Source organism: Podarcis filfolensis (assembly GCF_964270895.1).
Source record: "Podarcis filfolensis genome assembly, chromosome: 2".
In the NCBI taxonomy this organism is placed as follows: domain Eukaryota; kingdom Metazoa; phylum Chordata; class Lepidosauria; order Squamata; family Lacertidae; genus Podarcis; species Podarcis filfolensis.
In genome coordinates, this window is record NC_139605.1 from 115,168,096 (window position 1) to 115,180,975 (window position 12,880).

At 45.2% G+C, this 12,880-nt stretch overlaps 1 long non-coding RNA gene across 1 annotated transcript; it reads right to left on the reverse strand.

Annotated features, from left to right (window-relative positions):
* Positions 1–1,430: 1,430 nt before the first annotated feature.
* LOC310756002 lies at positions 1,431–12,841 on the reverse strand. Its single transcript, XR_014544629.1, has 2 exons — positions 12,691–12,841; positions 1,431–2,081 (listed from the first exon to the last, which is right to left on the reverse strand). It is a non-coding gene; the product is annotated as an uncharacterized lncRNA (long non-coding RNA).
* Between the last annotated feature and the right edge of the window lie 39 nt (positions 12,842–12,880).

Below are 12,880 nucleotides of genomic sequence, written 5' to 3' on the forward strand. Positions count from 1 at the left end.
ACCCGCAAAGAGGCCTGAAGATGCTTCGCTTTACCTGTCCCAGTTGTCGTCCCAATAGCCGCAGTTGGGCTTCTCCAGCCACCCAGGCGCTGTGGCGGGGTAGGAGGCTGTGTTGGCCAGCGAAGACAGATGCAGCAGCCCTGGCGGAGGAGCCATGGATGGAGGTAGGGGAACCAGGGTGTCACCAGAGCTTTTAGCCACCACCTGCTGCTGCTGCTGCTTCCCGTGAGGCACCGTGGAGAAGACAGAGCTGCCCGCCAACCTGCAAGTGGCAGCCATGGCCACTGCAACAACCCACCTGAATGCCATGGGAGGAATGAAGGAGGCAGGCAAGTGGCGATGAAGAAAGCACGTGAGGAAGCGGTGTGGAGAAGGAAGGAAGGGCGGACTGAGGGAGAAGGGAGGAGGAGCAGGAGGAAAAAGCAGCAGCAGCTGGCAGCCTGCCTCACACGCCGCTTTCACAGCGCCGCCCTGTTGATGTGGGTAGGTGGGTGAGCCGACTCTCACCGTCGACGGTGCCTGGCGTGGGACAAGATTGCTCCATCCCTGAGGAGAAAAGCTCCACCTTGTGAGGGTGAGGGAGGGAGAGGAAAAGAATGTGTGCGCGCTGGCGATCCATGCGGCGATTCCCGGACCATCCGCGGGCCGGATCTAGAAGGCAATTGGGCCTGATCCGGCCCGCAGCCCTTAGTTTCCTGACCCATGTTGTACAGGGTGCTCAACAACACAAGGTGATAGTTTTGCATTTGTCATATCTATGCTTAAGACAGTTGAGCAACCAACAATCGTTATGCTTAACCTGTAGAGGTGAGGATAAGAATCACGAAATATGTCTCATACAAAGACTAGGGCCCTGTGGGACTTGACATCTTTCCTCAGGGCCTGCAAGACAGAGCTGTTCTGCCTGGCCTTTGGTTTGGACTCAGTCTGACCCTTATGTTTCTCTCCCCTTATGGCTTTGATCTATGGGCTACTTTAAAATGAGGCTGCATTTTAAATTGCATTTTAATCTGTATTTTAAATTGGTGTTGGTTTTTTTCTTATTATGTTTTTACTGTTAGCCACCCTGAGCCCGGCTCTGGCCAGGGAGGACGGCGTATAAATAAAATTTATTATTTGTTATTATTATATTATTATTATATACTCCAAGATGTCACTGCAAAAAACTGGGACATGCTCCTGCACAAGTCACATGACCCATGCAAGATTGCACCTTGAGCTCAAACCCCGAAGTCTTTCAGGGCCACAGCGCCCAAAACCAGGATGTCCCAATTTAACTGGGGCATTTGAGAGGTATGATATCTCGTTCCTTCTTTTGAAGGGAGGCAGGATTAATTTATCCTGTGTGTGTACCTCAGGGTAGCTGCTTATCTATTATGCAAATGGTGTTTTTTAGATGCTTGCAATAATAGGGATTCTACAACTTCCACAAGAAAAATACCCCACTGCTTTGAGCTGCACAGGTTTCTTCTGTCTTCGACATTTAACCTGAACAAAGCAAAGCCTGAATGTAGAATTGGACAGACGTGCACATAGGTTCCTGCAACGTGTTCTTGGTCTTCTGACGGCCCATGACTTTGTAAGATCATTTTCAGAGCAGGGATGATTTCTGAGCAAATGACAAGTGAGCGGAAGGAGTGAGTGGATTGGCATGAGTACCCAAGAGGGCTTTGAGTCTGCAAGGCAGCCGGTTTTTAACTTTCCTCTCTGCTTTGTCCCTTTGACACTTGCAATAAAAATGGAGCATCCTCTTTCCTCCCCCTGCCCTCCCCATCTCTGCTGTTTATTTCCATCTGTCAGTCAGCCAATCAATCACTCCCACTCTGTCCCTTGGAAACATATGCATCAACTTGCATAACCCGGTGGTGTTAAATAATTAAGCTGTAGCACATAGTAAAAGCTAAAAAAAAAGAAAGATGCAAGATGCATCTTACAGCTGGAGGATAAGATCATTTGGCAACATTGGAGGAGATCAAATATCTGGCATGAGCAGAAGGAGGCGCAGGATGAGCTGATATCCATTGCGATGGCTAGAGCCTCTTTGGAATAGTCATTTCTCAATCTTCCTCAATGGCTTCTTCCTATGAAAGGTCAGCATTAAAGAGCTCTCTGGGTCCCCCCTCCTGTTTTCTTATGAAAGCACTTCGGATGTGAAGAAATTGTCATTCATTTTTTAGTTTCTTTTTTTAAAAAAGGAATAAAATAACAGCAGGAATCACACTATAGTACAGTGGTACCTTGGGTTAAGTACTTAATTCATTCCGGAGGTCCGTTCTTAACCTGAAACTGTTCTTAACCTGAAGCACCACTTTAGCTAATGGGGCCTCCTGCTGCCGCCACACCGCCGGAGCACGATTTCTGTTCTCATCCTGAAGCAAAGTTCTTAACCTGAGGTAATATTTCTGGGTTAGCGGAGTCTGTAACCTGAAGCGTCTGTAACCTGAAGCGTATGTAACCCGAGGTACCACTGTAATCTGAATCTATCGGTTCATCCATCTATCGATCCCTATTCAGGTAATGAAAAAATGTGTGAATAAAATGTCACACAATGTGTGAATAAATACAGTGGTACCTCGGGTTACAGACACTAGTTATCTCCCACTTGGACTATTGCAATGCGCTCTATGTGGGGCTACCTTTGAAGGTGACCCAGAAACTACAATTAATCCAGAAAGCGGCAGCTAGACTGGTGACTGGGAGCGGCCGCCGAGACCATATAACACCTGTCCTGAAAGACCTTCATTGGCTCTCAGTATGTTTCCAAGCACAATTCAAAGTGTTGGTGCTGACCTTTAAAGTCCTAAAAGGCCTCGGCCCAGTATACCTGAAGGAGTGTCTCCACCCCGATTGTTCAACCCGGACACTGAGGTCCAGCTCTGAGGGCCTTCTGGCGGTTCCCTCCCTAACTGTGAGAAGTGAGGTTACAGGGAACCAGGCAGAGGGCCTTTTCGGTAATGGTGCCCGCCCTGTGGAAGGCCCTCCCATCAGATGTCAAGGAAATAAACAACTACAGTCATACCTCAGGTTGAAGTCGCTTCAGCTTGAGCGTTTTCAGGTTATGCTCTGTGGCGACCCGGAAGTAACGGAACACGTCATGCGCATGCTCAGAAGCGGCGAACCACAACCTGTGCACGCACAGACACAGATTGCGTTCGCTTCAGGATGCGAACGAGGCTCCAGAACGGATCCCGTTCACATCCAGAGGTACCACTGTATCTGACTTTTAGAAGACATCTGAAAGCAGCCCTGTTTAGGGAAGTTTTTAGTGTTTGGTGTTTTATTGTGTTGGAAGCCGCCCAGAGTGGCTGGGGATAGATGGACAGGGTATAAGTATTATTATTACTACTACTACTACTACTACTGAATTATTATAATTATTTCCTACTCATCTGCGAAGCACTGAGGGAGATTCAAAGAATGTTCACCTGAGAGTGCTTAGAATCCTTCCCGTGTGCGGGAACTGTGCTCAGGATACCTGACTGCAGGGAGGACTCTAAGAATTTGTGCAAAGAATTTCCCTTCAGACCGTCTGCCTTAATGTGCAAATATTGGGGGTGGAGTCTGCAGGGATGAACACCTGAAAGGGTGTCTACTCCTCCATCCATGTACTTGTTTTTTTGTATGTATAGCCCACCTTTAGCTATTACTTATTTATTGCATTTATATCTTACCTTTTTCTCCAAGGAACACAAGGTGTACACATGGTTCCTCCTTCTTCCTCATGGAATCCCCACAACAACCCTATGAGGTAGATTAGGCTGAGAGGCAGTGACTGGCCCAAGGTTACCCACTGAGCTTCATGGTCAAGTGGAAGGTTCAGCATGTCCCGTTTCACTGCTCTTTCGCTGCTGCTGCTGCTGCTGCCTGTGCCACCCGCACCCGACCATCTCTGTCTCTGGTGGAGAAGTGGTGCCAGGAAATATCAAGCTTAAATCTCATGTGCTCTGCAGTTGTTGGTGTTTAGTCGTTTAGTCGTGTCCGACTCTTCGTGACCCCATGGACCAGAGCATGCAAGGCACTCCTGTCTTCCACTGCCTCCCGCAGCTTGGTCAAACTCATGCTGGTAGCTTCGAGAACACTGTCCAACCATTTCATCCTCTGTCGTCCCCTTCTCCTTGTGCCCTCCATCTTTCCCAACATCAGGGTCTTTTCCAGGGAGTCTTCTCTTCTCATGAGGTGGCCAAAGTATTGGAGCCTCAGTTTCAGGATCTGTCCTTCCAGTGAGCACTCAGGGCTGATTTCCTTCAGAATGGATAGGTTTGATCTTCTTGCAGTCCATGGGACTCTCAAGAGTCTCCTCCAACACCATAATTCAAAAGCATCAATTCTTCGGCGATCAGTCTTCTTTATGGTCCAGTTCTCACTTCCATACATCACTACTGAGAAAACCAAAGCTTTAACTATATGGACCTTTGTCGGCAAGGTGATGTCTCTGCTTTTTAAGCAGATCATGGATCACTGCCTTGTTGTGGCAAAGGGGCTTGAATAACTCAGAGAAGCTATGAGCTATGCCGTGCAGGGCCACCCAAGACGAACAGGTCATAGTGGAGAGTTTTGACCAAACGTGATCCACCTGGAGCAGGAACTGGCAAGCCACTCTAGTATCCCTGCGAAGAAAACTCCATGGACAAAGACAACAGGCATATAAAAGTGCTCTGCGGTATCTTGTGCAATTTTGGCAAGAACTTGCCAGAATTGGCACGGATGCCAGCACTGCTTCCCCACCAGTGGGGATTTGAACCCCAGTCTCCCAGCTCCTAGTCAGACACTCTCACCACTACACCATAATGGCTCTCTTTTCCGAGGGAGAAAATAGAAAGGCAGGTAACAGAAGTGTAGAATACAGACGGGTCAAAGGAACAGCAGCAACCTCAGAAAGTGCTTCTCTGCTTCTTCTTCTGCAGCTTTCTTCAGCTGCTGGTGGAGTCTGGAAGGCGGAAGGCGAGGGAGGGCCCAGTGGCAGCTGGTCGAATGGACTAATAAGGGCATAATGCATTTTGTGTGCCAGCCCAGCACTGGGAACTGAAATTGATATGTAGAACAATAAAGGGCTATAACAACCTGTCAGGGACCTGTTTCCACAGCTCCACACTTAATAACTGAAATAAAACAATGTTATTAGGTACTTGGTTACATTAAGCATCTTGATACAATGCTTATTTTTTCTCCACTGATGTGGTGACTGGCTGGGTTGCCATACCTTGGTCAGGTTAAAAAAGGGCAACCCAGGTGGTCAGGTATGAGATGATCTACACAACACCGGATAGTCTTGAGCAAACTGATTTTGGAAAAGCAGGAGGTAGGCGAAGGGGTGGATCTTGTTGTTAGTTATTCCATAGATGCTCTTATGTTCTCATGATTTTATCCTGACAACAGCCCTGCAAGGTTGGCCAATATTACTATTTCCCTATCACAGTTAGGAAGTGAAAGCTTTAGTGCAGGCTTGGGGAACCTTTGGCCTTCCAGATGTTACTGATCTACAATTTCCACCATCCCTGGCCCATTGGAGCAACATCTGTAAGGCTAAGGGTTCTCTACACCCCATTTAAATACTAGTGGCTTGCCCAAAGCCTTTGTTCTCTGGAGGACTTTTTAGCTGCCTTCCTCCCTGGACCCCATTTTTCAGACTTAAGGGCATGGCATGCATTATCATTCACAGCCTTAGTTTACATGTAGCTTAACATAGGTCAATTTATTTTGAAATCACTTTTTTATGGCTCTATTGAACTATTTGCCACATTATTTATACGTTAATGCGATGGATCCCTCCGGATATCCCACCGTCTAATAAATAATGTGACAAATCATTAAGCAAGGTGATAAAAATCAAGCCATTTAAAAATACATCAACCTGTGTTGCCTTCATGTAAAATGAGCTCCAGGGGCCTATCACAAAGATGTACACATTCAGAACTTGGCGAAACTTGGCTCATTGAGTAAAATAGACCAGAGAAGCAGATAGCATGAGCTATGGGAAGGTTTTTTTGGTTAAAGAAACACGATCGAATCCCATGGTTGACGCCCAATGCCCTGAGGTTGGAGAACATGGTTTCCTAGTGCTGGCAAAGGGTTCGTAGTGTGGTGGAGTTATATACTGTGGGGCAAGAAGCACATAAGCAGGTCTCACGTCATCTAGCCCATCTGGAGATTCTTGCAGGCACTCTTATGCAATTAATGAAGGTTCTTCCATCTTTATTTTTGTTGCTGCCCTTGCTCCCAATATTAAGAAAGCTGTTTGTCCAGAGATGGAAGGGAAGGGGAAGCTGATATCTTCACCAGAGGGTCGGAAAGGTAAAGGTAAAGGACCCCTGAACAGTTAAGTCCAGTCAAAGGTGACTATGGAGTTGTGGCGCTCATCTTGCTTTCAGGCAGAGGGAGGCGCTGTTTGTCCACAGATGGCTTTCTGGGTCATGTGACCAGCAGGACTAAACCGCTTCTCATGTGACGGGAACCAGAGCACATGGAAATGCTGTTTACCTTCCCGCCACAGTGGTACCTCTTTATCTACTTGCACTGGTGTGCTTTCGAACTGCTAGGTTGGCAGGAGCTGGGACAGAGCATCGGGAGCTCACCCCGTTGTGGGGATTCAAACTGCTGACCTTCCAATTGGCAAGCCCAGGAGGCTCAGTGGTTTAGACCACAGCGCCACCTGCACTCTGGATGCAACAGTGCTCTCTCTGCTTGCGATTTCCGGAAATTGACATTCAGAGGCATGCTGCTTGCAACAGTGCAACTACGGTAGAACCTAGCCGCTGTCCATTTCTTATTTTCCAAATTTTTCACTCTCCATGTTTCCATGTCACTTGGCAATCTTTTTAAAAAGTCCTCCTGAAAATTCACCAGCATTTTACTGCAAATTTCTCCTAAATTACATGTTTGTAAAGGCATGTTTGTAAAGGCATGTTTGGAGACTCAGGCCTGGATAAGTAGTAGAAGGAGATGCATTGAACAATTCATCCCAACAAAGGGATCAAAACACATTGGAAACCATTTCTGAATTACAGTTGTTCCTTGTGCTCTTGAAATGTCCCAGTTATCAGTTTGGCTTTCCTCCGCTGCTTGAAATGTTTGTTGAAAAGGAACTAGTTTGAGTTCATCCCTTACCAAAACAAACTATGAGTTCACGTTCATGCAAATGAACATTTTAGTTCATAAAAAGTTGATCCTTTCAATAAAAAATGAAAAACCAGTATTCGGAATGGTACAATCTGCTGTGTAAAATTATAGGGCTTAAAAGTAAACAAGGGGCCACACACAAGTAATAAGATGTCTGACAGACAGACTGTTAACAAGTGAAACTTTCCCCATAGTTGTGTTTCCATACTATAAAAGGCTTCACCTGTTCAAATTGTGCCAGCCAGGCACCATCCTAAAGCCCTTTGGCTGTTGTTGGACTACAGCTCCCATAATCCCTGACCATTGGCCAGTCTGGTTGGGGCAGATGGGAGTTGGAGTCCAATACCTTGTGGACCACAGATCCCCTGCTCCTGGTTTTGAAATGAGCTATGTAAACTCTTTGTTCCAAACTTTGTTCCAAACTTTGTTCAAGTTGTATTTACGGTGGTGATTTACTGCTGCTGGGTTTAAAAATAAATAAATCTGCTTCTTGTTTTACATGTATGTTGTTTTATGGTGCTACTGTGTTATGTGCTATTGCTTTAATTCCTTTTCAGCATACGAATGTGTTTTAGATTATGTTTTTCTAGTTTCACGGCCTGTTATTTGAATGGTTTTAATATTGTGTGCCGCTTTGGCAAAGGCGACCTGAATTTTTTGAAAATAAATTAAATACTAGAAAATAACATAGCTGTCAACGTTTCCGTTTTTTAAAGGGAAACTCCCTTATTCTGAATAGGATTCCTCGCAAGAAAAGGGAAAAGTTGACAGCTATGGTAAATAACCCTGACATCTAAGGACATAACTAAAGATGTTACCAACAAACATGGAGCCAGCGCTGCTCCCAGATTTGTTCTCTCAGGTAAAGTGTGGTTCAGGGGTCAGCAACCTTTTTCAGCTGTGGGCTGGTCCACTGTCCCTCAGACCATGTGGTGGGCTGGAATATATTTTTTTGGGAAAAATGAACGAATTCCTATGCCCCACAAATAACATTTTAAATAAAAGGACACATTCTACTCATGTAAAAACATGCTGATTCCTGGACCGTCCGCGGGCCGGATTGAGAAGGTGATTGGGCTGCATCCGGCCCCCGGGCCTTAGGTTGCCTACCTCTGGTGTGGTTCTGTATAAGACAACAATTGATGTGACATAATCACTCTGTGTGTTCTCCATCCCTTGCCTCACCTAATTGGCTGCTGGCACCAACCCACATAGGTAATGTTTTGGTTAGGAACTTTACCTCTTAGTCTGGCCTTCAGGACTCTCCCCAGACCACATCCACTCCCGAGCCACACCCCTTCTCCTCTAGCCACACACCTCACCAACCCTGATTTGCACTCTTGCTGTGTGTTTTTGCTTACTTGGATTGTGTCCTGGAGCTCTGATCTTCCTCATCTAGATGGAGGACGGAGAAGGGTGTGTGAGTGTGGGTAGAAACTAGCTTACCGTACACAGGTAAAAATTTCTATTTCTATTACTATTATTTCAATTTATATACCGCCCTTTATCAAAAGATCCCAAGGCGGCGTACAACATTAAAAACACATTACAGAACATCATTAATAAAAACACAATGAAAACATAATAAAAAGCTGACTGACTGACAGCCTAATAATTAAATACAGTGGTACCGCGGTTTGAATCCCTGCAACGGGGTGAGCTCCCATTGCTCGGTTCCAGCTCCTGCCAACCTAGCAGTTCGAAAGCACGTCAAAGTGCAAGTAGATAAATAGGTACCGCTCTGGTGGTAAGGTAAACGGTGTTTCCGTGTGCTGTTCTGGTTCGCCAGAAACGGCTTAGTCATGCTGGCCACATGACCCTGAAGCTGTATGCCGGCTCCCTTGGCCAATAAAGCGAGATGAGCGCTGCAACCCCAGAGTCGGTCACGACTGGACCTAATGGTCAGGGGTCCCTTTACCTTTACCTCAGTTTTTGAATGACTTGCAAGTTGAATGTTTCGGTTTTCGAATGCCAAAAACCCAGAAGTAACTGCTTCGGTTTTCAATTGCTTTTCAGAAGTTGAAAGTGCCACACGGCTTCCGTATTGAGGTTTTGTAAGTAAATGCTTCGGTTTTCAAACATTTTGGAAGTCGAAGGGTCTTCTGGAATGCATTACGTTTGAAAACCGAGGTACCACTGTAGTTATCATAATAATTGTCCTCTCCCCGACATTTTCACAGGTCATAAATTATTTAAAGAGCCATAGGGTAAAGAAGAATGTTTTTGCCTGGTGCCTAAAGATATGTAGCACCAGGTGAGCCTCTCTGGGGAGAACATTCCACAATCAGGGAGCCACCACAGAAAAGGCCAGTTCACTTGTTGTCACCCTCCGAACCTCTCTGGGATGGGGGACATAGAAAAAGCCCTCAGATAACAAGTGCAGAGTCTGGGTTAGTTCATATGGGGAGAGGGAATCCTTGAGGTATTGTGGTCCTGAGCCATGTAAGTCTTTATAGGTCAACACCAGCACTTTGAATTGGGCCTGGAAATTAATTAGCAGTCAGTGCAGTTGTGCCAGGATTGGTGCTACATGATCAAATTTATGTTCATGGCTCCATCCTATTTTCCTTCTGGCTTTACTCACCACTGCCCAGTGGCCCCCAGAACATTGCTCAGAATGGAATGTGGCCCTCAGATGAAAGAAGTTCCCCACCTCTAAGTTTGATGAACAGACAGTTATTAACCTAAACAAGGGTAGAGAGTGTAGGGTATGAAACACAGAGCAGTCAAATACAACATTCCTGGAATGGACATGTTTAGACAAGAAGAGGGATGTTTGTCCAGCCAGTAGATAAACTTTCTGTTTCCTCCTGTGCTGGGACAAACTTCCTCTACATGTGACCAGAGGTGGGTGTGACCTCACCTGTGCAGGTAAACAAAAGCACAGGACTGGCCACCACATCTCTCTCTTCTCCATTTTGCTTTCGTAGAAGAAGCATCAGCCTGAGATGCTTCCAGCCAAGAGAGGACAAAGGAACTATCTCCTTATGGGATAGATTACAGGTGTATATATTTTGTAACTTAAGTCTGCCTTCTGGGATCCATCTGTGAACAGAATGAGTGAGTAAACTATTTTATACTTTTATACAAGACTGTGTTGCGTCTATTCTTTTTAGGAGGGAATGAAAGGGGAATTACCAGGAAACTTACTTTAGAGGCTTAAACAAGCCTGGCAAACCTATCTGCTGTGTAAGTTTAAAAAGGAGAATGTTACTCTGCTAAATTACAGAACTTGCTAGCGCAGTTGGAAAGGATATAATTAAACAATATATTCTCTCCTGACTCCCTAAACATTCCCACAGAGAGCACCTCATTTTAGTACCCACCAAAATTCAAAGGTTTCCCACCTGAAAGGCCAAAGACAAAAGCAGTTTCATCCCAAATCTCCCCATCATTCGAGCTGAACTTCCCTTGGGTAAAGGTAAAGGTAAAGGGACCCCTGATTTTTAGGTCCAGTCATGACAGACTCTGGGGTTGTGGCACTCATCTTGCTTTATTGGCCGAGGGAGCCGGCGTACAGCTTCCGGGTCATGTGGCCAGCATGACTAAGCCGCTTCTGGCGAACTAGAGCAACACACAGAAACGCTGTTTACCTTCCCACCAGAGTGGTACCTATTTATCTACTTGCACTTTGATGTGCTTTTGAACTGCTAGGTTGGCAGGAGCAGGGACCGAGCAACGGGAGCTCACCCCGTCGCTGGGATTTGAACCACCGACCTTCTGATCGGCAAGTCCTAGGCTCTGTGGTTTAACCCACAGTGCCACCCGTGTCCCTTTTCCCTTGAGTAGGAGAGTTTTAACCCAACCGTGAAATTCCACACATGCATGGAGGAATGTGGGCTGTCCTCACACTTGCAATGATCTTCCACTTCCCTCCATTTTCAGTTTTCATTAAAAGAAAAGCAAGGCATGGCCCTCTTACTTAAAGAGTGATAGGACAGAAGATGGATGGTGGGTGGAGTGGGGTGGAATCATGCAAGTTGGTTTTGATCCAGCTGTTTGATAAGAAATAAACCTGCTCCTGGCTTCCAAGATCCAGATTGATTACTGTCAAGTATTGGTCATTTAATTAAACTTCATTACAGTTATGTAATAAATGAAACAATTTTAAGCATCCCCGGCTACTCACATTTAGGTTTCCCACTGACTTACAACACTCCTTACCTCCTAGAAGTTCTTTATACCTCCTTCTCTGTGTACTAACCCACCGTGAAACATCGAGATCAGGCTGAACGGTCAGGCTTAATTAATTGGTTACATTCAGCAAATTGGCAGCAAGCATGTTAAATTATACAAATTGCAGGAGGCCAGTATTTTTTGTAATTTAATCTAATGAAATAATTTTTTTGATTTATTAGATGCAAATGCCAATCATGGCAAACAGCAAATGGGAACCATTTATTTAAGACCATGAGATGGAGTCAGTTCTCTGACTTCATGGCTACAGAGTGGGACAGGCAAGGAGGAGGAGCAAGAGGTAGGGGCTGTGGCCAAAAAAAGGAGGGCGTACATTGCCGAAAAAAGAGGTCAATTTGCATGTGGTAATTTATATGGAAGGACACACATTTTAAAATAAGTATAATAATTTTAAAATAAATGCAAAGCATAGTGGAGAAAACACCAAGCGACCAGTAAAACAGGTTTAAAGTCCATATTGTGATATTGGTTTCATAGATTTTGACCTGGCAATACAGTGGTACCTCGGGTTAAGTGCTTAATTCGTTCCGGAGGTCCGTTCTTAACCTGAAACTGTTTTTAACCTGAAGCACCACTTTAGCTAATGGGGCCTCCTACTGCTGCCGTGCCGCCGGAGCACAATTTCTGTTCTCATCCTGAAGCAAAGTTCTTAACCCAAGGTTCTATTTATGGGTAAGCGGAGTCTGTAACCTGAAGCGTATGTAACCTGAAGTGTATGTAACCCAAGGTACCACTGTATATCACAAATCATGAGGTGTGTGAGGGCTGGGCGATATATCACCCAAAACTAGTTTCAAATCCATATCATGATATTAATTTAATAATTTTTGACCTGGAAATATATTGCGAATCAGTCTGTCTCTGTTTCTTTCTCTCTCTGTGTGTGTGTGCTATGCAAAAATCACAATGAAGCCAGCCAATCCATAGCTCCATCTGCATAGCTCCATCCTTATTTCAGACATGGTGATATATCAGTATATCAGGATGTTTAGCTGGTGATATGTCATGGACAGTGCCGGTTTTACGTAGAAGCTAAACAAGCTATAGCTTACGACCCCACTCTCCTGGGAACTCCCAAAAAATTTAAAGGAAAATAACAACACTGGATGTACATTTCAAAAAACCCTAAAACAAATAAAATAAAACATGCATGCAGAAAGAGTGTTTTGTGTTGTGTAGGCTTCTATGATGTAAGTCATGGGCCCCGCCTGCTAGCCTGCTCCCTAAAATGTCACATATAAAGGGCCCCATTACCTTCAGTAGCTTAGGCCCTCATCAAACCTAAATCCGGCCCTGATCATAAAGTTGAAAACCAGATATCGCCCAGCCCTAGTGACCAGTTCTGCCTGTACCTTGTGCTCACCAGGTGCTACTCACTGTTGGTGGGATCTCGATCTCCTTTTTTAAATGGTTCTTTATCTCTAAACCAGACTCAGACTGGATAAATAGCTCTCCAACAGAGGACACCTTCAGAGAACTGTTCTCTGATAGTCCATCAAAACAGGAGGCTGTGCTTTTCAAAGCAGGAGATCTGGCTATCCTAGCAACAGGACTCACCATGAATCAT